Raw genomic sequence first — 20,691 nt, forward strand, 5'->3', positions numbered from 1 at the left:
TTTTGGCTCTCAATTAACTGGTATGTCCTTTATAGTGAAATTGTACAGGGATGTGCATGTCAGTTGCCAAATTGGTATCTGTTTTGGGCAGAATTTGGTAGAGAGCACAATCATTCAGTTGTGATCATATCCGCTTTTGTGAAACCAGGCTGAGATACTGTCTATTTTCTTCTTTTGTAAGGTAGTCCAGGAACTATAGCTTCAGAAGGCTCCAATATCCCCCGGGTGCATTGGACCTGTGTTGATAGACTTTGTTAGGTCAGAGATTCAGTTCAAGGGCAACCAGTGTTTCCTTCGCTCAGGCAAGGCAAAGAAAATCTACTCAGGGCTCACCAGTTCAACTGATCTGATATTACCAGTCACATCACCTCTATTCAAACTCAACAAACTCGTGATGGCACAGAGTTCGGAAGAAGTTGTTGCCGTGATAACAGCATTAAACCAGGGAATCACCAGGCATGATGAGACCAATGCTGAATTGCAACACCCATTTGGGACATCTGCCATACATCCAGTTTCGGGACCCCAGCTGAACTTTGACCCACTTCCGCCAGCTGAAAATTTGCATGGTCAGGATCCTCGAGAAGGGTTGGCTCAAGCTCAGGTTTTCAGACCCTTGGTACAGCCTGATGAGAGGCTTTATCCCCTTGATGCTAATGATCTCGATCTGACTGCGGTGAAAATTGCTAACCTTGAAAAGCAATTCAGAAAGGCACAGGGTCTTAACTCCATTCCCAACATTGAGGATGGGTACACCAAGGCTGCCGTACGGCTCCCAGACAGATTCAAAATGCTACATATTGACCATTTCAACAGGTCTGGAGATCCTATGGTACATATCCGACTTTTCTTGGGCGTCCTGAAACCGATGGGTCAGACTAAGCTGCAGAAACTTTCTCTGTACGGAAGAACCCTGTCGGGTGTAGCAGCCGCTTGGTATGCCAAGTTAGAGAATATAGTGAAGCAGAACTGGGAAGAATTGGCTGAGGGCTTTGTTGATTAGTATTCTTACAATACCCAAGTTGAAATGACCATGCAAGAGCTTTAAGTAACCGGCCAGAACCCAACAGAGCCTTTTGTGGAATTTGTTGCACGGTGGAGAGCAAAGGCAGCACTGATGACAGATCGGCCTTCTGAGAGGGATCAAGTGCAGATAATGGTGCACAACCTTGAGCTTGATATGTTGCAAAAATTGATAGTCATTCCACTATCCACTTTCAAAAGTTTGCATGAACTGGGGGTTCAGATTGAGAATGCGTTCAACACAGGGATTATTCTCAGAACAAGTGAACCAACAAGGAGGGTGTTTTCCGAGAGTACCAATGCTGGTAGTAGCACTATTCCCAAACCCACTGAAATCAATACAGTTGCCACAACCGACCTTTTTGCCAAACCAAGCCTACAAACAGCCGGCCCAACCCGAGCTCAGGATAGAACTTTCACCCCCCCTCTATATGAGCCTAACCAGCGCACTAAAAGTCCTGATGGAAAGAGGGTATCTCAAACCCCTTGATCCTCAACCTCTGCCTGACCCACTCCCTGCCAAGCATAACCCCTCCAAATACTACGTATATTATCAGCAGCGTGGTCACGGCACCGATCGTTGCTACCGCCTTCGTCATGAGGTCCAGAATCTCATCGACAACCGGACGATAGCTCCACCTCACGACCCTAATGACCAAGTAGCTCATCCACACCTCAATCTAATCCATGCAATGCCATCCGGCTACAACCCTAACATATACATCACCCCAGTCCATCTACCCAAGCCTAAGGTGTTTATCCCAAAAAGCATGGACTTATGCATGATGAATGCACTTGAACCCCAATCATCTCAAACTCGTGAACCCACCATTTCTGAGCTGATGAGAATGATTGATGATCTTCAAAGAACAGTGGCAGATCTGGCCTTTGGGATATTGGCTCCATTATCAACCACATTATATGCTAGAAGTTTCACGCCAAAAGGCTCCCCAATCTTGGGACGGGCTACATTTGAAGAAGGCCAATCCCTTGGCAAAGTGGAGGCAAATGGCACGAACAAGGTAGGGACAAGTGTAGACCGCCCGAACGTCCCGGCTCCGCGCGCGAAGACGCGAAATCTGTTTTGTTCATTAGCTGCTACAATTCGGACTCGTGTCACGATTTTGAATCTAATCTCACAAAGTGCAATGTGAGACCATTAAATCACCAAAGAGTCTAAATCTGGCAAATCGTTTTAGAAAACTAATTTTTATAAAGAACTACCAAACATGGACTGCTTTGCCAGATACAGAGTCGCCACCTAAATGTTTTATTTTGAGGGAATTTAGGAAACCTTGACTCGTGCCTAAGGCCATGTGTCCGTCATCACCAAAGTTGCCTCGGCTCGGGAACTTGGGTACGAGAGGGGAAGGTCTTGAAATGAGCACCCCTGCTCGCACGAGCAAAGGATCGGCCTTTACTAACATGATATTTTGTTTTTGAAAACACATGTGTTCTTATTTCGATTCATTAACTAGTTTTATTACGCGATGCGCACAACATACAAGTATAGACTAGGTCGCCTAAATTGGAACAATACATCTCATGTTTGTTTGGAAATGGTTTGATGGTGCTACTTGCAAGTAGGCTAAGGCGTGGATTTTGCAACCCTCAAGTGGGCTTAGAAAACAAGATTTTGCCACTTCACAAAGTGGATTTAAAACTCGCATTTCGATGGATTGTTCCAATTCAAGCAATCCAACCTTCATCCACCGGCATTCATGCAGTTATAGCAATTAAGCAATTAGCCTCATGGCAAGCATGCTAACATGGCAACATACACATCTCATGCAGGGATGCTAAAGCGTAAAAACTTACCTAGTACTCCGAGCCAAAACAAAAGCTATGTTAGAAATCAATGCATGATCCTAGCTATGTTTGAAATGCCTAATGCAACACATGCAAAATGCAACTAAGAAGGCTCAGCTATCTAAGATGGCATATGAATGCAACAAGATAACATGTATTCAAATTGGTATTGAAATACAATGCAGTTTGTATGATGCGTCGAGCCCGGTGCATGCAAGACAGATGAATGAATGCAAAAATGCAAGCATAATGGTGCTAATTGAAATATGTCCTAAAACTAACCATCAAAAGTTGATAAGTAAAAGGGAGAAAGACGTGGGGTTGGAAGACATTCACACACTCACGCACACTTATTACAAAATTTGCCCTCTCGACGAAGGGTCTGAATGAGTACACTAAGCTAGCTACGCAAAGCTAAGCAACTAATCTAATTATCTAATTAGACTAATTCTTACATAATCAAATTGAATAACTAGCTAACACTAAGCTAATTATTACAACATGTTAACTAATTAACAAATTAGCTAGTTTAATTACAAATTCAAAAGCTAATTAATCAAGTAAAGCTAATTATAGATTACAAAGCCTCAGCTCAGTTCTAAGAGTTCGAAGATGCATGCTCGATCACCTCACTCAAAAATCCGTTGTCATGCCTCATGTTGCCTCTGTTTGCACTGTTTTAGGCTTCTGAAAATTGTTCCAATCTCCAAAACACTTCTGATCCACCTCATGGACATGCTGAGAGGTCATCGGCCAAGAGGTATGGCCATCGGCCAAAGGATAAAGGTCATCGACCAATTTTGAGGCTATCGGCCAATTATTTATAGCCGATCGGCACACCAAATAGAAAACTCTCCTTTTGCTGCAACAGAGCACAAACAAGGGCATGGCAGTGTATTTGCAAGGTATGTGTGCACAACCACCATCCCTATCATTTCTCAAGCTCAAGGGAGTGTGGTACTCGACTCTCAAGCCATCAATCACGCATCGCAATGCATGATGGCCAAAGAGTCAAGCTTGCACAGACTCAATAAATGCATGACAAACAAGACACTCAGATCATCACCTTATCATAGATAATCAAAGGCAATGGAGACAAAGGAGATTCACCCATTTTCATCACTTCAAGTATGAAATGGACCAATTTACTTTGTGTTCAACATAACGTCCGGTTGAACACAATGCAACACCCACATGCAACATGCTTATCTTGGCACATTTTACTTGATTGATTTTGTTTACACATTTTTAACATTACCAATCCATTCATTAATCAACTTGTCCAAATATGAGAGTCCTCTAATGAGAGAGAGGTCTATCAAAGAGAATGGTTTAAGGCATGGAAGAGACCAATGCCTTTGACTAGGAGTAACCCTCAAAAGAGGGTTGAAGCCATTTAAGCATAGGCCTCAATCCCAAGCATTAAACACAACCTCAGGACTAACCAATCCTCAAAACAAATCAAAAATGAAGAAATGAGGGAGATGGCAGATTTTTCAGTGCTAAACTGGCATGATAAACAAGACTCTAACATGCAAACACTTCAAGTACAACATACTAGTAGGCTTAAACATTGAAACTAGTGAAGAACACAACACTAGAACCATGCAATGCAAGGCTCAATGGACTAAACCAACTCTGGACAGAGCTTAATCACATCATAATAATGGCCTAAACATGTTGGAATTGAAGCTCAAAAGGCTAGACAAACATGCGCACAAATTGGCTCACAAGCAAGATATAAGGCATAACTCCCAAAAGCACTTAAAGAGTGATTTAAGTGGAAGCATGGCAAAGATATAAGTTCTGAAATTTCATACCAAATGATGCCATATCATGCATACATCACAAATATAGCATGCTAGTGGTCTCAAAACTCAAGACCAGTCAAGGCATTTGCACTATAGCTATACAAAACATGAGTCATATGACCAAGGCAGCCCAAAATAGTCCTAAAGTATTTCAAAATAATGCTAAAACATGTATGGAATATAGCCAAGACAAGCTAGCATGAAGGGCCAAAACACCAAGTACACTAGGCTAATAGGCAAGATAGCACTACAAGCACATGGCGCATGAAAGGGGTGACCAAACTAGCCCAAAATAGAGTTATGACATGCCCAAATAACACCAAAAACATGCTTAAACTAAGCTAATTCAAACCACAAGAGCAGGCTACTTTGTAAGGCTAACAAGGCTAGCAAAGAGGATTTACACTACAAGTGCATGAAGCATGCAAGAGGTGACCAAGACAGCCAAAAATAGAGTTATGGCAGGTCTAAAAAGTTACAAAAATAAGCCTAAACAAAGTCATAAAGAAGTAAAAACACATGCTCATTTGGTTGGTCATCAACACATGTAAACAAGACAAGAGGAGGGGGGACCACCCCCTTCTATTTTGAGCCTCAAAATAAGTTTTCTACCACTGAAATTCCTCTGGAATTTAGAGGTTTTAAGGCCAAAAAAAGTTGTTTGAAAAGCTTGAAAGTTAGCTCAAAAAGCCTTACAAGCCAATGAGCAAAAAGGACACACCCCCTAGCCAAACAAGGCTCAAACCAAGACTTTTAGGATTGAAAAACAGAGGAAAAACAAAGATTTTTGTAGTTCAACACCACCCCAAAAAACAGCCCTGAAGTAGTTGAAAACTATGGCAAAGCTAGTATGCAAAACAAGCTAAAAGGGGTGAGTGATTACCTTTGGAGCACAGCAGCAAAACGGTCTCTTTCTTGGCTCAAATGACCTTCTATCAGCCCAAGAATAAGCTCCAAGGGACCTCAGCCCATAGATATGCAACCTTGATGAAGGATGCCTAGGCAAACTAGAAGTATTTTTCTACTTCTATGCACAAAAAGGTAAAAGAGAGTGCAAACTAGAGAGAAAGGTAGAGATTTAGCTCTGGAAATTGTAGAGAGAGAGGAGTTTTTAGTGAGAGAAGCTCTCAAACTTGTTCAAGAAGTTCTAACCCTTTGAATATGAGATATAAGGCTTCATATATAGCAAAATATCAAGCTTGGGTCGAAATATCTGATTTGGGACATGTGGCACAAGTTGGAAGCAGCTGAAGGACAAAATATCTTCAAAAAAAATTAGTTTGGATCATTTTTGGCTGATCAGCCATCTTTGGTGCCGATCTGCTACTGTGATGGCCAATCTACTACTTTTTTGGCAGATCGGCACGTTTGTAGCCGATAGGAAATTCTGCTCTGCAGGTCCAACTTCAAACAGGCATAACTCTTTCATATGAACTCCTTTTCAGGTCATTCTTGTGCCCAAATTGAAACCCCAGAAGTAATCTTTCCAATGGTAGCAACCTTGTATCAAAAGTCCAACTGTGCAAACAGTTATGCCTGTTTTGGTGAAGCCGCTCAGTTTCGATCCTACCTGGATTGATGCCCAACTTCAACCAATCATATCTCCCCCATCCGGACTCGGCTTGAGGAGATTATTGAGTGTAAAATGAAACCCCAGAAGTATTCTTTCCATCAATGGTGGCTTCATAGATTAAGTCCAAGTGTATAGATAGATAGGCCTGATTTGGCGAGGACTGCTCGTCTCTCTCTCAACGATTCATGCCCAACTTCTTTCTCAACTAAGTTTCTTCTCTCCACTCCTCTTTTCTTCAACTCCAAACCCCTAAATAAGGAGTTTTGAAAGATTTTTAAAGATTTCATCTCTCTTTCATTCATTTCCACTTTGTCCTCGCATGGTTTACCGAAAAGCCCAACATTTAATGAAATGTGAGCCTCGGAACATCGTAGGAACTTTATTTCAAAAATATTTTGAAAGAGAGGATTTTAATGTCTAAAAACCATCCAAAATAGCTTCGGTCCAAAATGGGGTGTGAGGTTAGGATTTGACTCTCCTCTTGCCGAAAAAATTGAACATTTGCCCTGCACATCTTTCATCATCAAGTAAACCATTAGTAATACCCAAGTCTTAAGGGTAGTAAAAAATGGGGTGTCTACAACAAGCATTGGTCCCCATGAACACCTTCAGTGGGCTGTTGAGGCTTTGAAAGCTGAAGGGCTAAACAAATAGTAAGTGATTGCAGTTGTTGCAAAGATTATGGATGGCACTTTTGCTACTCAGGATAAGAGTATTCTGAATCTAGGGGCAAGTCGGAAGAAGGGATGCCGTACCAGAAACACCCCTTTCAGCTCCAATCCTACACTTAGAAGAGATCATCAAACCCATCCAGCACCTGCCAACCCCTTTGCTGGTCCATCCGACACTCCACAAACCTCGAAGTACACACTTGTAGACACCCCATTTTTGACCGACCTTAGAACTCAAACGTCATCGATTGAGTGCTCGATGACCGCGCATGTTTGTGCACGTTTTGAGTTACCGGAGTTTTTGGCTAAGTGCCTTGCCTCTGGGCCTCTGAACTCTTTGTGTTTTGGCTTGGTTTGTGAACCATGCCTTGTTAACCTTGCCTGGAGGGAGAGAGAAGCTTGTAGGCCACTTTTTATAGTCGCAGACTACTTTTCTCTCTTGTGGGCTAGTTTTCGATTTTCGGAGCCTTCGGCTGAGCGCCTTGTCTCGGAATCTCTTAACGTTCTCCTCTTGGCCTGGTTTTCGGACCATGCCTTCTTGACCTTGCTTGGAGGGAGAGAGAGGTCTTGTAGACCACTTTTTGTAGTCGTAGACTATTTTTCTCTCTCGTAGACCACTTTTTGTGCTCGTAGACTAGTTTTCGAGGCTTCCGACTACGTGCCTTACCCGCGGACTTTTGTCTTGCTTCTCTTTTGGTTTGGTTTTGAACCAAACCTTGTTTTCCTTGCTTGGAGGGTGGAATAAGGGGTGTAGATCAGTTTCTCCCCCTGTAGACCACTTTTTTGTGCCTGCCAGCCAGTTTTCTGGTAGACCAGCTGGTCTTGGTGGTCTGTGGACCACCAAAAGTGGTTGGCAGCCATGCCACCACCTTGCTTTCTTTATGCAGACCACTCCTCCCCTTTGCCAACAACTTTTCCTTCCTACAAACCACATTTTCTGGTCCGTCGACTAGTGCAAGTAGCTGGCTGACCACTTCAATTGGTCGGCACCTTTCCTGCATTTTCTTGTAGATATTTTCTAGCTAGCTGTGTCAACTATTGGGCACATAAAGCATCCTCCATACACGTGTATGGAGGGATGGCTTCAAGTTTCAAGCTTGTTGAACAAGCTTGATGCATAGTTTTCTATAAAAAGGAGCCTCCTCCCTCTTGTCTCAGGTTGAGAATTTTGCATTGGAGCTATAGATACATCTTTATCTCTATATTTCTTCCTTTGCTCCATATTTGTGCTTGAAAGTGTAGTTTCTTCACACTTTTGCACACAAACAGCTAGTGAAACACCACACTCTTGTTGTTGAGGTACCTGAGGGTCATGTTTGAACTCAAGAGTTAGTTTTTAGCTCAGAAAAGCTGCTGGAGTTGTTGCTTTGTTCTTGGTCTTCAAGGGTAAGGCTCTAATCCTTTTAAAGCTTTATTTTGTTTAAGGCTTTGGTCCTATTTGCATGATGATTCAGGCTTAACTTTCTACTGCAAAAAGCTTCATTTTCAAGTGTTTGAAATGTTTGTCTAAGGCTTCTTTGGTGTTGGGGGTGGTCTACCCCCTCTTGTGCCTTGTTTGGCTTTGTTTTGTGCTACCGTTTTAAGCTATTGGGACCACCTCTTTTTGGGCTTCTCACCACTGAAACTCAGAGGAATTTTAGTAGTGGAAAGTGTGTTTTGAGGTCGCAAATAGGAGGGGGCCATCCCCTCACCTTGTGTCTTGGTTGCTTGCCTTGTTGGCTCATCAAAGTAGCATGTTTGTTAAGCTTGTTTTGGCTCCATCTTAGCATGTCTCAGACCTTATTTCAGCATGTCATACCTCTATTTTGGCTTGGTTTGGTTACCTCATGCATGCATTTTACACTTGTAGTGTAATCTCGCAATCTAGCCTAACATGCATCCTGCTTTGGACCTTCATTCTAGCATGATTTTGGCTCAACTCCAGCAAGCTTTTACTCATGATTTTCCATGCTTAAGCTCTATTTTAAGTTGTTTCGGCCATGCATGCCTTGCCTTGTATAGCCATAGTGCAATCTTACTCGCTAGCTTTGTGTTATGAGTCCACTAGCATACATTGCTTGGGCTATTCACATAATTTAGCATAATTTGCTACATGATTTTAGAGCATGTTTCATTGTTATACACGCACATGTGTCACTCTTTCAATGCTTTTGAAAGGTTGTGCTTTATGCCTTAAATATGAGCCAATATGTATGCCATCTTGCCTAAGCTTTTGGGATGCCATCTCAGTGGGTTTTTGGTCTTATTTTGCCATGATACAACTCTAATTTTTGTTGGTAAAGTCATCTCATGCTTGGTGTTGGTAGATGTAGTGTAATCCTCATTGTTAGCCTAGCATGCTCCATGCTTCATGCCTTCATGATAGCTTGTTTTGGCTATACTCCATACATGTTTTATCATCATTTTGACATGCTCTAGGACTATTTTGGGTTGTCTTGGCTATATGGTTCATGTATTGCATAGTTGTAGTGCAATAGGCTTGACTAGCCTTGTGTTTTGATGTATCTTGAATGCCATACTTGTGATAGATGCATGTCATGGCATCATTTAACATGTTATTTCTGAGCATATAGCATTTCCATGATCTCAGTTCATTCACTCTTTGAATGCTTTTAAGAGTTATGCATTATTGCCTTGTTTGTGGACCAATGCGTATGCATGCATGCATGCCTACACTTTTGAGCTCTCATCCCAGCATGTTTTGGTCTTTGTTTTGACCTAATTGAGCTCTGTCTATGGTTGGTTCAATCATTTGTGCCATATATTGCATGCCTCTTGTGTAGTCCCTTTTTGTAGCCTTGTGCTTTAGGCCCTCTTGCATGCTATGCTTGTGTTGTTTGGATGATTTGGCATCATTTCACACTTGATTTCAGGCATATACTGTTGTCACGCTTTTATGTTTGTTACTTCTTGATCATGTTTGAGAGTTATGCTCTTATGCTTAGTTGATGAGCCATTTCATTAGCATCACCATCTTGCCTTTCATACCATCCTTTCATAGCATTTTGGCCATTGTTTTGGTATGATTTAGGTCTGTCCATATTCGGTTTAAGTCCATTGAGCATTGTTTTGCATGCCTCTTGTGAGATGCTCTTTCCTAGCTTTGATGCCTTAAGCTTATAAACTTGACATGCATGCATTGTTTGCATGATAGAATCTTAGGCAAGCCATCCTAGCATTGGTAGAATAGCATGTTGTTTGCATGTTGTTGTATTGCATGTTGTTTGCATGTGCATGCATTGCATTTTGTTTGCATGCCATTAGCATTGATAAGTTGATCATGTTGCATTGCACTGTGTTTGGATCGGGTGTTAATCCAAACATGAGAAACGAGGGACGTTTCATACTTGAAGTGATGAAACATGCCTTATTTCTCGGTCGCCGACCCTCTTGATCATGCATGATAGAGGTTAAGGCCCTTAAGTGTTATTTGTGCATTCATTCACAATTGGTTCGTGTAATCTTGGCTTCTCGGCCATCGTGCATTGCAATGCATGGTTGGTGGCCTGAGAGTCGAGTGCAGCACTCCCTTGAGCTTAAGAAATGATAGAGAGGGTGGTTGTGCGCACATACCTTGCAAATACACTGCTGTGCCCCTTCTTGTTCTCTGTTGTAGCAAATTGGAGCTTGGCAGGATTTTCTGGTCGGTAGACCAGAAATAGTAACTGGCCGACCACTTTTTCTGGTATGCAGCATGTGTAAGTGGTCTACAGGTGGTCTACAACACCAGTAAATGGTCGGCAGCCTTCTTGGAGGTCTCCATGATGTAGTACAAGCTATCTTGAGGTTTTACAGTGTTCTAAAATCAAATGCAAACAGAGACAAGTTGGGGCATAATGATGGATTTCCGAGCGAGGCGACCGAGCATGCATGCACTTCTCGCCCTGAGGCTCCTTTTAACTGCTTTGCTTAGCTAGTTAGCTATTTGGTTCTGTACTTAAGTAGTTAATGCACTTAGCTGTTCATCTGTGTTTGTAATTAGTTAACTTGTTAGTTAATTAGATTCGTTTTGTAATAATTAGTTTAATTAGCTTAGATTAGCTAGTTAGCTTATTATTCGAACCCTCCGTCGAGAGGGCAAATTTTGTAAGAAGTGTGCATGAGTGTGTGTATGTCTTCCAACCCCCATTTCTTTCCCCCTTTTACTTACCGCTTTCGATGGTTAGTTTTATGGCATGTTTCAATTAGCATACTTATGTTTGCATGTTTGCATCCATTCATCTGTCTTGCATGCACCGGGTTCGGCGCATCATTCAAACTGCATTGTGCTTCAATACATTTACTTGAATACGTGTTTAACAACATGTTACCAAGTGTTGCATTCATATGACATCTTAGATAGCCGAGCCTATTTTAGTTGCATTTTTGCATTTGTTGCATTAGGCATTGTTGACATAGCTAGGATCCTGTATGATTACTAACTAGCTTCTTTTTTGGCTCGGAGTACACTGTGAGTGTTTACACTTTAGCATATTGCATGAGTGTGAGTGTTGCCATGATAGCATGCTTGCCATGAGGCTTTTTGCATAGCTGATAAACTGCATGAATGCCTGTGGATGAAGGCTTCATTACTTGAATTGGAACAATTCGCCGAAATGTGAGTTTTAAGCCCACTTGAGGGTGGCAAAATCATGTTTTCTAAAGCCCAGTTGAGGGTGGCAAATCCGCGACTTAGCCTACTTGCGAGTAGCACCTTCAAACCATTTTTAAATAAACAAACACATGATGTTTTGTTCCAACTTAAGCACTTTGGTCTATATTTGTATGTTGTGCGCATCACATAGTAATTCTAGATTAATAATCAAACAAGAACACATGTGTTATCAAAAATAACAATCATGATTAGTAGAGGCTGATCCTTTGATTGGGAGAGCGGGGGTGCTCATTTCAGGACCTTCCCCTCTCGTACCCAAGTTCCCGAGCCCAGGCAACTTTGGTGATGACGGACACGTGGCCTTAGGCACGAGTCACGATTTTTGAAATATCCCAAAAACAAAACATTTAGGTGTCGACTCTGAAATCTGGCAAAGCAGTCCATGTTTGGCGCTTTTTGATTAAAATCGATTTTCCAAAACGATTTGCCGGATTTGGACTCTTTGGTGATTTATCAGTCTTACATTGCACTTTGTGAGATTAGATTCAGAACCGTGACTGGAGTCCAAACTGTAGTAGCTAGAACCACAATTCACGCCCTCACGCACAGAGCGGAATTCGAGCGGTCTACAGTTTCTGGCGACTTCGCTGGGGATTTAGAGAACTCGACTCGAACTCATGATATGTTGTTTTGTCTATACTTATGTGTTTCTTTGCATTGCATTTGCATTGGTACGCCTAGGACACCGTGTTTGCCGTCTACTATTCCTAAACGGTTTGCCGAAGGCTTGCTTAGAAAAGCGTGCCATAAGGCTGACCGGTTGTGGGCTCTACCACGATGGGAACACAAACCTCGATTTTTACCAAGGCATCCTTTTTGACTATTCGACCTAGTGCATATCGGAATCCATAGTGATCGCTCCAAACTAGGACAAGTTGCTTACCTGATTGTAGGTTGTTTGAAACCGCTGCGTGCGTAGTGAAAGCCTAGTTCTTGACAAGATAAGGAAACCATACCCCTCCATAGGGGTGTTTTGGCTCTTACTTCCTTGGTATGTGCTGTCAGAGTGCGTCTCTACAGGGATGTATGTATCAGTTGAAAGTTTGATTATTAGCCTGAGGGTATCAGTTTACAGGCAGAATTTTGGACAAAATTCAGTAAAGAGCACAGTCATTCAGCTTTGCTCATATTGGTTCTGGTGAAATTAGTCTGAGATGCTGTGTGTTTTCTTTTTTGCTAGGGGGTAGGCTTGGAACCATAGCTTCAGAAGGCTCCAATATCCTTCGAGTACACCGGACTTGTGTTAATAGACTTTGTCAGGTCAGAGATTTAGTTCAAAGGCAATCAGTGTTCCTTTACCAGAGGCAGGGCAATTAGGCACAGATCACCAGTTCCACAGTCTCCAGATCAGTGGTCATTATCCACCTCACCTGTGCGTAGTTGGGCTGAGATATCTGCTTCCATCTCAGAAAGGGAATACACAACTGTTCAATCTAATCAACATTTTGCAGTCAGCATGGAGGACATGATGCGTTAGCTCCAAGAGACCATGCAAGTCATGCAGCGGGATGCTGCCCACCAGGCGGAGGTTACTGCACGTCAGGCAGAGGTTGTGGCTCAACAGGTAGAACGAAATGTCAAACTTCAGCAGTAGCAGCAGCAGCAGCAACCCCAACAAGCCAGAGCGTCTGCTTCGCATCTACCCCCACCCCCACCTATGGTTCCAACATCTGGGGAGGTGGCTCATGTCCAGGAAAATACGGACGTCCCAACGGGGCCAGTTCCACCCCTAATTCTACCTCAGCTGTCCAAAGCACCAGCTAATTCAGTGGACACTCCGTTTGAGTTCGAGGTTGATCCAATAGCCCTAAAGGTTAGCAAGCTTGAAAAGCTATTCAAGAGGGTTCAAGGCGTTAACTCCATTCTGGATATAGAGGATGGATACACCAACTCAGCGGTAACGTTGCCGGACCGGTTCAAGAAGCCGCATATAGACTGTTTTGACGGTTCAGGAGATCTTATGGTACATCTGCGGTTGTTCTCGGATATCCTTTGGCCAATGGGCCTCTCCAGACTACAAAAGCTTTCCCTCTTTGGCCGAACCCTGTCGGGTGTTGCAGCTATCTGGTATGCGAAGTCGGAAGATTCTGTCAAGAGAACTTCAGAGGAGATGACTGAGGCCTTTATTGCCCAGTATTCATATAACACGCAAATCGAGGCCACAACTCGTGATCTCCAGACAACCAGGCAAGAGCCAAAAGAGGGCTTCTCTGACTTTGTAACCCGTTGGAGGGCCAAAGCTGCTATGATGACCACCAGGCCGATCGAGAAAGATCAGATAAGGATGGTTGTGCGCAACCTCCAACCCAGGCTGATGCAAAAAGTGATAGTCTTACCCCTCCCCACCTTTGCGGACTTATACGAGATTGGGGTACAAATTGTGGACCCTATGAAGCAGGGCCTTATTGACCAAGAGAAGGAGCAGCCCAGGAGGGCGTTTGCCCGCAGTTCAAATGCGACCACCAGTGGTGATGTAGCTGCTAGAACTTCAGACGTGGGCATGGTCACCACTGCCACACCAAAAACAGCCACCCCATTCACCTGTGCATCCAGAACCATCTCACAAACAGCCAAATATCCACCCCGAGGCAAGAGGGTTTTCACCCCACTTTATATGCCTTTGCCTAAAGCCCTAGGGGTCCTACTCAGGAAAGGATATCTGAAACCGTTAGAACAACGGTCTCTACCCGATCCTATCCCTCCAAAGCATGACCCGGCTATATACTGTGCCTTCCATCAGCAGCAGGGTCATGATACTGACTGTTGCTTCAAACTATGTCATGAGATTCAAAATCTCATTGACAACCAGGTAATAGCACCTCCAGAAAAACCAACTATCAACCAAAACCCTCCACATAGGCAGGTAAACTTCATCCAAACAATGGCCAACCCGTTTGACCTTAGTATATACATCACCCCAGCCCATTTACCCAAGCTTGAGGTGTTCATTCCGGTCAGCAAGGACTTATGCATGATGGGTGCACCTGAACCCCAATCATCTCAAACCCATGAATCCACTACTTCTGAGCTGATGAGAATGATCGAAGATCTTCAGAGAACTGTGGCAGATTTGGCCTTTGGAATATTGGCTCTGTCATTGACCACATCACATGCCAAAAATTTCACGCCAAAAGGCTCTCCAATCTTGGGACGGGATGCATTGGAAGAAGGCCAATCCCTTGGCAAGGTGGAGGCAAGTAGTAAGAACAAGGTAGGGGCGGGCATTGGTCTCCATGAACATCTTCTGTGGGCTATTGAGGCTTTGAAAGCCGAAGAACTGCAAACAGCAAGTGCTTGCAGTTGTTGCAAAAACTGTGGAGGACACTTTTGTTGCTCAAGTTAGGGGCTCTTTGAATCAAGGGGCGAGCCGGGAAAAAGGCTGTCATACCAGAAACAGCCCTTTCAGTTCCAATCCTACACTCGAAAGAGATTGGCAAACCCAGTCAACACCTGCCGACCCTTTTGCCGGTCCATCCAACACAACCAGCTCACAACCTGCCAAATGCCCACCTCAGGGCCAAAGGGTGTTCACCCCACTGTACATGTCTCTGTCAGCGGCCCTGAAGGTCCTAATCGGAAAAGGGCATCTGAAGCCCCTAGAGTAGCAGCCATTATTGAATAATCTTCCTCTCTCCCATGATCTGGCCAAGTACTATGCTTTCCATCAACAAACCGGCCATGGCGCTGACACGTGTTTTCGTCTTCATCACGAAATACAAGACCTGATTGACGACGGAGTCATCACCACACCAAGCTCTACAAAGTCTATTGGCATTGGATCGGTGAACTTAGGAGACGATGTGATGTGATCGGGGGATGAACCACCTGTAGATGGTGCTCAGTTTACTCTAGATGTGATGGATGGCATGCACTGTTTTGAGCAATGTACAAATGCTGGTTATTGTGCTTTTTGACTTGGGTATTGAGTCAGCCTTGTTGTGATGTATAGAGTCAGTCTTTTTGTACTGAGTTAGTTGAGTCTGTCTTGTTTTATCGAGTCAGTCTTGTTGTGTTGGAGTCGGGTGATTTCGGGGGTGTTACCTCGAACATCACTATCTTGTTTTGTATTTGTCTTTTACGCTCTTTCTTTTGGGTCTATTTATGCCTTGGAGCCAGTTATGCCAGAAGAACTGAATGAAACAACAGTGATTTTCACCCTTTCGTGTCTGTTTCTACCTTGCGCCAGTTGTGCCAGAAGCTTTGAATAAGATGGCAGTATTCGACTAAAAACTGTGTCTTTTCTGTGCCTTGAAATCATTACATTGACCTAAGTTTTTCAAAACTTTTCAAACACTATGATGAAAACAAAGACGAAGGAATTGCTTGGGATTTGCCAAAATTTGATCAACTGAGAGAAAGAGAGGCATGCTAAGCCCTTAATAAACGAGATCATGCTTGTTAATGTGAGTACTGAGAAGGGTCCTGGCTTGATCCAGATTTGTCCTACATTATCTTCAGCGCGAGCAACTAGTCGCTTTCTTAGAAGATTTCAAAAGAAATGTTTTGCGCCGTCCTGCGAAGACCTGTGTGGAATGCTCTTGAGATTGTGCAGCATAGGATCACTCTCAGCCTCCAGACTCGACCCCTTTTGCTTTCAAACCTTGAACTTGGATTCAGAAGGTTCAATGGTCAACCACAAAGGAGGCCCGTCAGGCCAGATTTGAAGCAGCCCTCGAACTAGAGGCATGAAAGTCAGATTAAGAAGGTTAGACGTCGTCAAAGGAAGCTTGCAAGCTCGATCGGAAGTAGCCCTTGAACTAGGGGCAAAAAAAAAATGTCAGATGTGCTAAAAGATTCAAGAATGGATCATTCTACAAACCAATGAAGATAGACAAGAAAGCCAAATTCTAGTAGCGGAAGAAGAAAGTTTTGTTGAAGGACAATCAAGTTCCTATCCGCAACACTAGGTGCAACTTTAGACCCGATTGGATGGACTCCTACATCATCAGCAAGCAACATCCATTCTCTTGGATTTAGATGGATTCGAGATCCTACGACCATTCAACATGGACTTGTTACACTTTTCACCCTTGAGAGGCTCGCTAGGCCGAAAACGCGGAAGGACGACCCAAGCAAAAGTTAGAGCGAGAAAAAAAAGAAAAAGAACAAAAAAGAAAAAATGCAAAGAATGAGAAAAAGAAAAGAAAATGAAAAAAATGCAAAGAAAAGAACAAAAGAAGATGAAAAGAAAGAAGAAAGAAAGAAAAGAAATGAAAAGAAAAGAAAAACATAGCTCGCAAGGTTGAAAACCCAGAAGGCGCCCGCCTTGCCAAAAGTTAGAGCGCAAAATGAGAGGTTAATACCTGAGTGTACCTGTAGACACCCCATATTTGACCGTCCTCAAGACTCGAACGTCATCGTTTGAACACTCGGTGATCATCTATGTTCGTGTCCATTTTGAGATCCCGACAGACTCGGTTGCGTGCCTTGCCTTAGGATCTGTCGACTTGACTGTTTTGTGCTTGGTTGTGGACCATCGACTTGTAGCCTTTGCACCTAAGAATAGGAAGTGGCTTGTTAGCCATCCCTTTAACCCACCGGCCATGGCACGAAGCCACCAGCCTTGCTTTCTTCCTACCGACCAATTGTTTGGTCGGTCGGCATAGATATCTGGTCGATCGGCCATTCATTTGGCCAACTGTCTCTTTTTCTGGCCGGTACCTCCTTTTTGCCTTTTGCAGGCATTGTGCATGCCAGCTGTGCCAGCTGGAGTGCACATACCAATCCTCCATACACGTGTATAGAGGATTTGCACCCTTTGCTCTAGCTTCTTGAGGAAGCTTGACCCTTTGTCTTAGCTTCCTCAAGAAGCTTGGACCTTTGTCTTGGCTTCCTTAAGAAGCCTTGACCCCTTTGCCTTAGCTTCTTTAAGAAGCCTTGACCCCTTTGCCTTAGCTTCTCTAAGAAGCTTAGGCCTTTGTCTTGCTCTATAAAAGGAGGCCTCTCCTTCCATTGAAGAGGTTCAGCAAATCAGAGATATATATGATATATATACCACTCTCTCTCTATATCTCCCTCTCTCTCTACATTTGTGTGTGTTAGAGTGTCCAAAAGTGAGTTTTGTTCTTAGTTTTGGACTAAGACACCTAGTGTTACACCTTACCTTGGTTATTGACGTGTTGAGAGGTTGTTTTTGGAGCTTTTGAGTTGGTTTTGATCAAAAAAGGGGGCTGGAGTTTTGGTTCTTGAAGTGTTCTTCAAAGGTAAGCACTATTGCTTTATATTCCCCATTCTTGCACTAGCTTTTAACCTACTTTTGAGCTTTGTGTATAACTGATAAAATTTCTGATTTTTTATGTTTAAGATGTTTTATTAAGGTCATTTTTGTGTTTGGGGTCGACCTCCCCCTCTTAGGCCTTGTTTGGCCCTTTTGTGCCTTCTTTATTTGAGCTTTGAGAACTTTCATGTATTGTCCTTCTCACCACTGAAATCCAGAGGAATTTCAGTGGTGGTGAAGGGGTTTTGAGGTCTTGCATAGGGAAGAGATACCCCTCTCCCCTTTTGTCTCATATGCTTGTGTTTTTGGCTATAAAGGTAGCACGCATGCCTAGCTTTGTTTGGCTTTATTTCAGAGGTTATTTGGTGTTTATCTAGCTTGTTTTACCTCTGTTCCATATTGGTTCGTTGACCCCTTGCATGCACCATACACTTGCCTTGCATTCCTCTATTTTGCCTAGAGATGCATCTTGCATTTGGATCACCATGTTTGCATGTTTTGGCTTAGCTTTGTGAAGTTTTTGGTCATGTTTTATCATGTTCAAGCTCTGTTGGGTGTTGATTTGGTCATGCTTTCCATACTTTGTACAGCCTCTTTGCATTTTAGCTTGTTGCCTTCGGGTGTGTGAGTCTTTAGCATGCGTTACTTAGGCTATTTTAGTGATTTGGAATCACTTATCATGCCATTTCAGTCCATGTTTTATGCTTACATGCTTGCATTTGATTACCCTTTCAATGCCATGAAGAGTTGTGGTCCTATGCTCCATGTTTGAGTCCTTGGTGTATGTCTTTTTGTTTGAATCCTTGGGCTGCCATATCAGTGGGTTTTAGGGTGTATTTTGATGCATTAAAACTCTGTTTTTGGTTGCATAATCCATGCCATTGTAGACACCCCATTTTTGACTGTCCTCAAGACTTGGACGTCACCATTTGAACACTCGGTGATCATCCAAGTTCGTGTTCGTCTTGAGTGCTCCGAGGTCTCGGCCACGCGCCTTACCTCAAGACCTTTCGACTTGCCTGCTTTGTGTTTGGTTTTGCACCAAACACTTGTGTTTTGCTTTTGAGGAGTAGGGAATGGCCAGTTGGCCATCCCCACATCTCACCGGCCATGGCTTGAGGCCACCGACCATTGTTTTGTTGCCATCGGCCAAATGTTTGGTCGGTCGGCACTCTGTTTGGTCAGTCGACCATTTATTTGATCAATTTGGCATTTTTGGCTGGCTGACCACTGTGCATCTGCTTTTTGGCAGATATTTTGTGCCAGCTGTGCTAACTGGCACCCACTTTGCAGCCCCTCCATACACGTGTATAGAGGGATTTCACTCTTGCTTAGCTTATTTTGTAAGCTTTGCAAGAGTGATCCTCTATAAAGGGAGGCCTTCTCCTCCCTCCTCAAAGGTTACAAAAAAGAGTTCCAGAGGTCTGAAATTAGGGTTAGGTCTTGTGTATCTATCTATCTCTATATCTCCCTCTCTTTTGCTCTTTGTGTGTGTATTAAGGTGTTTTGCTCATAGTTTTGCACACAAACACCTAGAGTTACACTTTCCTTTAGGTACTGAGGTACTAAAGAGTGATTTTCAGAGTTCTTGAGTTGATCTAAGCTTGGAGAAGGGACTGAAGTGGTCTTTGTGAAGAAGGTTTTCAAGGGTAAGAATTTTACCCCTTTGTTCCCCATTTTTGCATAGGCTTTTAGCCATCCTTACATCTGTTTTTAAGCTTAATTTATAACATATAAAAGTTCTAATTTTCAGTGCTTAAAATAGTTGTTTAAGGTTATTTTGGTGTTTGGGGTTGTTTGACCCCTCTTAGGCCTTGTTTCGCCCCCATTTTGTCCAATTTTGGTGAGCTCCGGGACCACCTTGTTTGGGGATCCTCACCACTAAAATCCAGTGGGATTTTAGTGGTGGGGATGGTGTTTTAAGGTCCTAAGAAGGAGAGGGCTACCCCCTCTCCTTGTTGCCTTCAATATTGGCCATTTTAGCCTCATGTGTGAACATCTTGCTTAAGTTCATGTTGGCCATGTCTTAAGTAGTATTTGTGCTTATTTTGCCATGATATAGCACTGTTTTAACTTGGTTTAGACACATCATGCTTGCTTTGCATACTTGTCTTGTAATGCGATGAATTGCCTTAACATGCTTTGTGCTTTGAGCCTTGTTTCTAGAATGTTTTTGGCCTAGCTTTGTGAAGCTTTTATGCATATCTTAGTATGCTTAAGGTCTGTTTGGAGTTGTTTTGGCCGTCCATGACATGCTTTGCATAGCCACCATGCATTTTGGCTTGTTAGCCTTGGGTGTGTGAGCGTTGAGCATGCATTACTTGGCTTGTTTCAGTGGTTTGGCACCACTTATAACATCATTTCAGTCCTTGTGGTATGCTTGTATGCTTGCATTTGATGCTCCTTTAATGCTTCAAGAGGTTGGTATCTTATGCTCCATGTTTGAACCCTTTTGCATGCCTTTAGACTTAGGCCATTTAGATGCCATCTAGGTGTGCCTTTGACCTTGTTTTGATCTGCCTTGGGGGGGGTTTTGAGTCCCCATGGCCCTTTGGGACTTGCTTCATATAGCTATGGTTTAAGCCCCTTGGCTTACCTTGAGTCTTGGATATAGTTGCATGCCTTGCTTGCATCGATAGGTTGATTTGGCATTATTCCTCATGTATTTTCAGAGCTTACTATGCTTGCCATTAGTCCATGTTTATCCTCTTTTAAGTGTGCTTAAAAGTTACTTCTTTATGCTTAAGAGTTGGGCCATGTGTGCATGCATGTTTGTATGTGTTTTGGTCTTCATTTCCTTAGCATTTGGCCACTGTTTTGGACCTAGTAGAGAGCTGTCCATCTTGGTGTAAGTCCCTCCTTTGCATGTTGTTGCGTGCTCGCCTTGTGCGTTGTTGCGTACTTGGCCTATCGCATGTGTTGCATGCTTGAAT

At 43.2% G+C, this 20,691-nt stretch overlaps 1 pseudogene across 1 annotated transcript in view; it reads left to right on the plus strand.

The window, feature by feature from the left end:
• Positions 1-394: 394 nt before the first annotated feature.
• Positions 395-20,691, plus strand: part of LOC114274137 (glutathione S-transferase L3-like) — a 138,167-nt pseudogene continuing 117,870 nt past the window's right edge. Inside the window, exons 1-2 of the transcript XR_014341513.1 lie at positions 395-750; positions 817-872. The product of XR_014341513.1 is annotated as a glutathione S-transferase L3-like (transcript). The remainder of the gene's footprint in view (positions 751-816; positions 873-20,691) is intronic.

Source organism: Camellia sinensis, chromosome 10 (genome assembly GCF_055761805.1).
Source record: "Camellia sinensis isolate YWXY chromosome 10, ASM5576180v1, whole genome shotgun sequence".
Taxonomy (NCBI): Eukaryota; Viridiplantae; Streptophyta; class Magnoliopsida; order Ericales; family Theaceae; genus Camellia; species Camellia sinensis.